Below are 8,125 nucleotides of genomic sequence, written 5' to 3'. Positions count from 1 at the left end.
GAGTCTTTGAGCCGCTTCACTTTTGATAAAGTCTCCGTGCCGGATTGAGTGCGTGCCGGATGCGGGCTGCACTTAAGGAGTTGCGCTGATGAAGCCTTCCAGTGAACAAAATGAATAAAATGTCATGTGACACCTTGGTGGAGGAAAAAAAAAAACAAAGAGTTTGAGTGCGCCGCTCGGCCGCCGTCGAGCGGACGACGGCGTCGCTCATCCTGTTTAGCCCGACGTTTACGAGGAACGACAAGCCGGCCTGACGAGCCCAGCGCTCGTTTTTGCTTTTGTCGGTCTCCGGCCGACCGGCGCCCGATTCTCCGACCGACCGACAAATGAACGCTAAGAAAAAACGCTGCGTTAAGAATGTCGGAAGTGCAATTTTCATCCATGCTTGTAATTGTCAGGATATACATCGCGTATATTCAGATTTCCGTCAGTCTAGCTAGTTAGCATTTTGGTTCGTGCCAGGTATTTCCCTTTGTTATACGTTAGCATATACAAGTTTTTCGTCGATAAGAACTCGTTTGCTTCTAATTCAGATTTTGTATTGAAATGAATAGCATTTGTAATTGTTATAAGACTGATTTAATTCATGTAATTTGCATACATTATGTAAGATAGACAATTCTTGCATTCTAGAAAGAACAGAACGAATGAACCGCTTCCATATTATGTATCTGAAAGCTTTTATTTTGAAAAGCTTTTATTTTGAAAAGCGGGCGGCTCGTATGTTATGCGCACTTTATCTTCGCGAGTCCGCAGTAAAAATCTCAAGCGTTGATCGGTCTGTGGTGATGAAAAGGTTGGGGACCCCTGGCGTAAAGGGACAAAAAGGGCCTGGACTTCAAGTGCCGGCGTCTTCCAGCAGAGGGCGCTGTGAGTTCATCAGCGCCCTCGTCGGGGCATGCAGGTCGGCCGGCCGGCCTGGCTGGCTGGCTGGCGGCCTGGTGGAAGACGTCTTGATTCCCTCATCTCGCACGCGCGCTCCGAACTTTGCGTCGTCATGGCGACGGAGAGCTGCCGAGGCGGCGCTGTAATTAAGACGGCAGCAAAACTCGCATTTGCTCCAAGTCCTTCAAATTGCCTGCCTGCGTGATGATGCGTCTCGCACAGTATGCGAGTGTGTATGCCTCCTTGGTTTTTGCGGCGGTGTGGGGACCCCATTCCTTGCCGCATTTACGGCTTTGTTGAAACCTTTTGGACTTGTGGTGGACCTCACAAGTGGTGGACCACAAGAGTGGTGGACCTCTTTTGGAGGGTCAGGACTTGCTTTAGGGTATAGATTGCATTTTGGTTGAGTTGAGGTTTTGGCATTAGACTGCTCTCCTAATTGATCATTTCTTTGTTTGTCGTTTTTCGCTACACGGTGGCTGGAATTGGATTTTGCTTGAGGTTAGGGTGGAGGTTTGGCAGTCGGTGAGCGACCAGGAAATGTCGATGCGACGTCCCCACTATGATAGAAAAACCACCATGTGTCTTTTGGGGAAATAAGTCACCTTGTCACTTTTTCTCCTGCTTGTCAGAGGTCCTCCGGGACGTGTTGTTGTTTTGCGGCCCCTTGCCACTTGTTGTCTGTGCGTGATTTGCGGACGTCCGCAAGGATCCGGCTCCGCCGCGTTCAAGTCAAAGAGATTTAGGTGGGATTTTGGGGTGCCCGGCCCGGCAAAGGACCCGTATCGTTCCGAAGGCTCAATCCCAAAACCTAGGTCCGCCGCTGAGGAACTCGCGCCTGGGGTTGAGAGCGGGTGCGCAGGTTTGATTTCCCCGGCACGGTCTCGGTATGTCAAGAGACTTCCGCGTGAGGTCCCCGCGTGTCTTTCGTCGGAAAATTCTACGCGTGTTGCTTTGTATACAGGGGTGTGCTTGAGTGCGTGCGTGCGTTTGTGTGTGTGCAGCTCTCAAGGGGTAGCAGTCAAGCAGGACAGATTAACCCTTTGTTTTTTTTTTCCGCTCCACAGCCTGCGGCGCGTGCATGCGCACATTCACACGGACGCACGCAGGCGCTCCCGGCGGTGCGTCCAAGCGCACGGAGATATGCGCCATGACTGCGGCGTTCCAGGTGAGGGAATGTTTGCTTTGCCGCTGTCAAGGACACGAAACATCACAGCGCAAGAAAACAAACAAGCGCGATGGCGGCGGAGTGCCGACCTCCGCCGAGGCAAAAGCCACCCCTTGATTTTCGACAAACGCGGCGGCCAAGTATGTTTTTTTTTTTAAGATTCCTCTTTTCTTGGCTCGAATGGTGAAAAATCCATCCCGCGATTGAGAACGAGTCAACCCCGAAGCTGCGGCAAAATTGAACGGAAGTAAGCTAGGTAGTTGTACTCACCCTCTTGTTAGGTTGTGGGTCAAACTAAGCCCTTAAAATAGTTTGAAAGTAACCACTGCTTTGCTTGCTGGCGTATAATCAACAGATCCCAAAAAAATGACACTAACAATCCTGGCGAAAGTTTATTTGCAAAAAAGTTTGATGCTTTTGGATCACCCTGGCACAAATTGACCTAGGATCTTATACTGTTCCGGAGAACCAATTAAGTACAAGGTATAAATCAAGTGTTGCTTTGTGAGTGAGTTTTCAATCAAAAAACGGAGTTTTGAGCCTTTTGGATAAATGCGCATTCTTCCAGGTCATATAGAGCCGGAAACATTGGTGCTAAAAATGCGCTCTTGACCCAGAGACATTGTTGTTATTTTTGAGAAATGAACGCAAGTCAAGAGTAAGCGTTGAATGTGGATGATTCCCATTTTGCCCAGCTCGTGGCTCATGACAGGAAGTGCAGAGAAAGCCGATTGCAAAAGAATAGAAAAACATAGCGACTTACTCCAGTGGAAATGGCCGGTAGAGAACGAGTTAGTCGACGCGAACAAAATACACTAATACGTTTAAAAAAACGGCAACAATAGGCCCACACTTTCGGATAATCAAATCAGCTTTTGAGTAAAAGACGACGGAAATGAACGTTGATGTGAATTGAGGTTATCACTCAATGGTGACATCTTCAGGCCTTGCGTGTAACTGCAACCTTGATGGAACACCCGTGCCTTGATTAGCCAGCGGTAAGTCTGATTTCAAACCAAGAGCTCTTCTGAGCCTTCTCCCCCCCAAATAGATAAATAAACAAACAAATAAATAAATAAATAAATAAAGCCTCTTGTCATGCTGCATTCAAGGAGGGTGGGAAGTTACAGAAAAAAAAGATCACTGTCAGCGATCTTTGTTGTTTACGTTGCCCTCAAACACATTTCTCACCGTCCTCGAATGCAGCATTTGACTATTTTAAGTGCCTGACTAAGTTTATTGCGCTTGTTGCCGTGACAAAATTCCTTCGCGCACCTTTCAACGTGGATCATAAATCGACAGCAAATCTGAGAGTGGCGCTACTGTTTTTCTGGCAGCGAGAAGGTTAACCGACACTCTAGCATCCGGCTGCCAGATGGTCGTGCGGCGCGCTTATTAGAGCGACGCACACACGCGCGTGCGCCCGCCCGCACACAGACCGTGTTTGTTGCCACATCAGCATGGCGGCACGTTAACAACGTCAAGCGCCATTCCCAAGTCGTTTACATGCTTTTCATTTCCCGGTCTCAGTCTGATGCTCCCACTTAATTGGCTGCCATGTAATCGTAGCTCGTTAGCCGCGCCCGGCCGATGTGTCGCCGCCCCTTGATGACGTGTTTTCCTCAGGTGCGTCCCGTGCTTCAATCTGCGGAAGTACAATAGCGTGCCTCGGCGACACATATTTTGCTCCTGAGCCCCCCCTCCCCCATCTCAGTTTAATCTGTTCGGAGAAACCTGGCGGCTGTCGTTGCTCCCTTAAGGCAAAGTGCTTTGCTGGCGCGGCCCGCCGATCGGGACGCCAGAAACGGGCCTTCCAAAGTGCTCGTCTTCTAGATGCGCGAGCGTGTCGCCGCCCGACGACGACCACTGCAAGAATACGAATGATAGCGATAACAGCGAGAGCGAGAGCGGGAACACGCCGGTCTGGTTGAAAATGAGAAAAAACATGAGCAGCGGCGATACAAAAAGGAACAACTAGAACGGAAACATGAACAAGAGAGCCCGAAAAAAAGAAACACACCAGGACCAAGAGCGATAGCGGCAATAGACGGACGGTAACAATATCTTCATCCACGCAAACCAGAACACCGGGAACAAACACAACTGTAACAACAAGATGACTGCAGGCGCAAGCCAGAACATCAAGAAGGGAAAGAAGGACATTAATGAAACCTCTACCCCCTCTATACCCCCCGCCCCCACAGACAGGAACAAGAACGTAATCAACACAAACAAGAACGTCAGAAACAACGACAGCAGGAACAAGTGCGACGGGACCAAGAACATGGCGACGAAATGACCACGGACCGGAACGAGGAGACTGTCAATTAACAGGAAACGGGATATCGCCGAAAGCCGCAGGTGTAAGTGCGGCCCCCCTCCCTCCGGCGACACAAGTCAGCAGCAGCCAGCCAGTTGTACGTACGCCGGAAGAACGACGGCGCGCGGCCGTCGGAGGCGCGTCGACGCGCGCGCGGGTAGATTTATTCACGGGGAAGGGACCCCGCGGGATGAGATCCGTCCCCGGCAGCCCGCGCAGACAAACGATGACACGGGGCCGGCGTGCCCGTCGATAAATATGGCGGCGCAGAAGGCAAACATGTATCAAAGTGCGCCGATAAAACACCCGCTAACTGGCGTAGGCTAAATCTTGCAAAGGCCGCAAAAAGTTCTTCCCACCTCCCGCCGCAAAACAAACCATTTGTGTTCCCTGGAAGGGCTCGTCCTTCACCTTTTATGGCTTTCGATCGGCTGCGACGTCGCGTCATTTTGGAACTGGGGGAGTGCGGGCGGGGGACGCTACTGCATTCGGTCCATTAGTTTTTTTCTGTTGAGGAATATCTTCAGAAGATGACTTTGGTGTCCCCCCCCCCCCCGAGACGGAAACGAGTGGGGTGTAAAAGCAAATGAAAAGTGAGTGACGGGTGACGGGGGAGTCGCCGCGGATGCTTCCGAAAGAACGGAAGCGGTGGGCGACCGGAAAGAAGCGAGGTTGTCACGGCAACGGCTCATCTCTGGCAGAAAAAGACACGCCGGAGCAGACGTGACGCGTCCTCGTCAGAACAGGGGGTTGCGTCGAGTGGGGGGGGCTCTTAAGAGACCGGAGGCCTCGGCCGGCCAAGCGTACTTTCAGCCTTTCGCTGGCTCAGGAGTTCCTCACTGTCAGGGATCCATAAAAGTGGAGGTAAGATGAGGTCGTAGCCGCTTCAACCGAACAAGCGGCGCCCGCGCCGGTCCCGATTCAACTACAAAATCGACACTCCGATCCTGCGCTTTGCTTTTTCTTGAGCACGTCCGCTGCCAATTCGAGAGAAGCTCTTTTGACTTTTTAACCGTAGTTATGCTATTGCGATACTAGGCCATCGCGAAAGTCAAAGAAGTTAATACGCGATTATCTTTTTTTTAAGGCTGTTGTCAGATGAATCTTTTTTTATTTTTCACTTTAAAGCACTGCCTGGTTGCATATATATCAGAGGCTTTTGACAATTTGATCCTGGAAGGGATTATTTCCACAAGACTGTTTAGCTGCGGTGGCCATTAATCATTGGGAGACCTTTCGCGAGCCGAAGCTACCTAAGCGCTAACGGTCGCCGTAAAGGTCAACAGTCTTTTACTCTTAACCGGCATTGCCACGGCGATTAACGGGCTCCCGTTGCCGTCCGATCGCTTTGTTTACTTGCGGCTTTACTTGTTGTTTTGAGCTCGGCTAAATATAACGTGTCTTTGTAACGCTAATGACGGTTAGCGTTATTGCGATAGCAGATGTATCGCGATGCTAGCCGTATGTGTGTTGATGCTCCATCTGTATTGCGATACCGTACTGCATCGTGCTACTCACGCGGGTATCGCGATACTGGCTGCACTGTCATGCTAGCTGTTGTCATAGTAGCTATGTCAATGCTAGCATATTAGCGTTAGCCTTACACTTATGTGATGGTGTGCCAGCTGTTTCTAATTTTCCGCCGCGGAATCCAACGCAGAGCGAGCTTGTGATGATGATGATGTCATCCGTCCGTCCGGAAGAGCGCGCGCGCAAATGCGTCCAATTGTCATGGCTAATTGACTTTAAGAGGCGGCAGCGGCCCGTAAACAACGTCCAAAAGTTGATGTAGTTCCGTTATCTCACCTGAACAGCAGCAGCAGCTGGTTTTTTTTTTTTTTTTGCCATTTAATTGACCACCAGTGGAAAGTCTGCTGAGGGAAGAAGATGAAGGGAACCTTATAAGAGCTTTAATAACCTCCCGCTTGCCCCCATCCCACCCCCTCCTGCATATATTAAATAGCACTGTATGGTTAAGTTCCCCAAGAGTGGCAGTCATTATAGCGACAAAACTCAACATTCTCTTCCTGATTTACTTCCTCTTTTGTTCAAATGTTCATCACCATCCCAGTGTAATTGGGACACCATCAGGCCACAGTGGTACTAGCTAACTCAAGTGTGACACTCGCTGTTCCGCGATATTAGCGTCACCGCGATGCTCGGTATGTGGCATTGAAGCTCTCGAGGTATCTAGCTGTGTGATCATCCTACCGATATCATTAGAGTAGCTGTATCATGTTCTTAGAGTAATTGGGATGCTATCAGGATAAACTCAAGTGTGATATTTGCTGTTCTGTGAAATTAGCGCCGTCATTTCATCTAGCTAGCTTTAGCTCAGTATAATGTTATTTGCAGTCGTAGTGGTATTGTCAGATTCGTCGATAAGAGAGACCGAAGGCCAAAGAACACAATCTGAGTCTGAAATAAATCGTCACCAGCCGCGTGAAATTTCAGATCCCTGTTGACTTTTTTGGAGGCTTTCCCTCTGATGTGAAATGAGCCAGAGGTCAATTTCAAAGGATTGGACAAAATACCGCACAAGGGTCGAACCAATAGCCACCGAATTCTTCCCGGGCTTCATTTGATGGCACCGTGGAGCAAATGAAGCTTTGAAGCATGTGCAAATCAGCTGGCCGCAAAGCGCCGTTGCCTGACGGAGCTTCATTCGGCCGCCCCTCGCGACCGCGTGACACCCCGTTCCTCCACGCTATCGGGATGGAGCCGACCTAGCTAACTCAAGCCAGCGCGATTGCGTCGACGCGAATGACTTTGCCCTTCAAGCGGCGTGAGACGGGCTCCTCTTCCTCTCCCGCCGTCTGCGGCAGGAATCTCAGTGTGTGTTGTGACACTTGGCGTAGGTCACGCTTTAGCCGCAATTAGCAAGCGTGGCCCCCGCTGCAGGCATACAAACGCCGGGAAAAAAAAAAAAACACACAAAAAAGATATCTAGAGACGCGCGTCTTTTCTTGAGATTTTACTTTCCGTGCGTCCACTCGTGACGGACGCGCCTACGAAATTTCGTGTGAGCGGTGAAAAAAAGCTGCAGGATGCTAGCGTGTCAAATGGGTTGCCATGGCCCCTGGTGCTGGCAACCCACGCCGCGATTTGGCCCGCCGCTAGCGCCGCTTCCTGTTTACGAGGCGAGCGACGGCCCGACGGCTGGAGGAGGCGGCCGTCAGTCGTCGGGAGGAAAAAAAAAAAGAAAAGACATTCTCGGTGCTCGCTTTATTGGCTAATGAGGTCAACGCTAATTCTTACTTTGGATTGAAGCTGGCAGAGAATGATTGAATTCACCATCATTTGAATATTCGAAGGTTCCGTAATTCCCTAAATCGAGGACGCGCCCTTCATTTTCGGGTCAAATTCTGCTATTTTCTATGTTCTTGTGCGGAAGACGCACCGACGCTTTGGCAAAACTTGAGCAAAGCAGAATCAATCTCACCTTTTGTAAATTCTTCATATTGATACAAATGATGTATTTTGCAGGTTAACTTAAGTGCGTTTCAGATTTCTCACATCGTCAGCAGTCAGCGAACGTGTCGGCGATGTAATTGACTGCGATCCAATCGTTTGTTTTTCCTTTTCCTCGCCACGCTGCTCCAATTCTTTTTGCGCTGCATCCACGTTCCTCCGCAGTTCATGATGGTGTGTATATGCCAGTCCTTCTCAAAATATAGTTGAGAAGCACTGGCACTACATGCCAAAAGATCGCAATTAATAAACGAGTCAAATGGAATACCTTGCCAAAGGGA

Source organism: Hippichthys cyanospilos, chromosome 16 (genome assembly GCF_059441005.1).
Source record: "Hippichthys cyanospilos isolate Australia breed blue-spotted pipefish chromosome 16, RoL_Hcya_1.0, whole genome shotgun sequence".
In the NCBI taxonomy this organism is placed as follows: Eukaryota; Metazoa; Chordata; class Actinopteri; order Syngnathiformes; family Syngnathidae; genus Hippichthys; species Hippichthys cyanospilos.
This window is presented reverse-complemented; position numbering follows the sequence as displayed.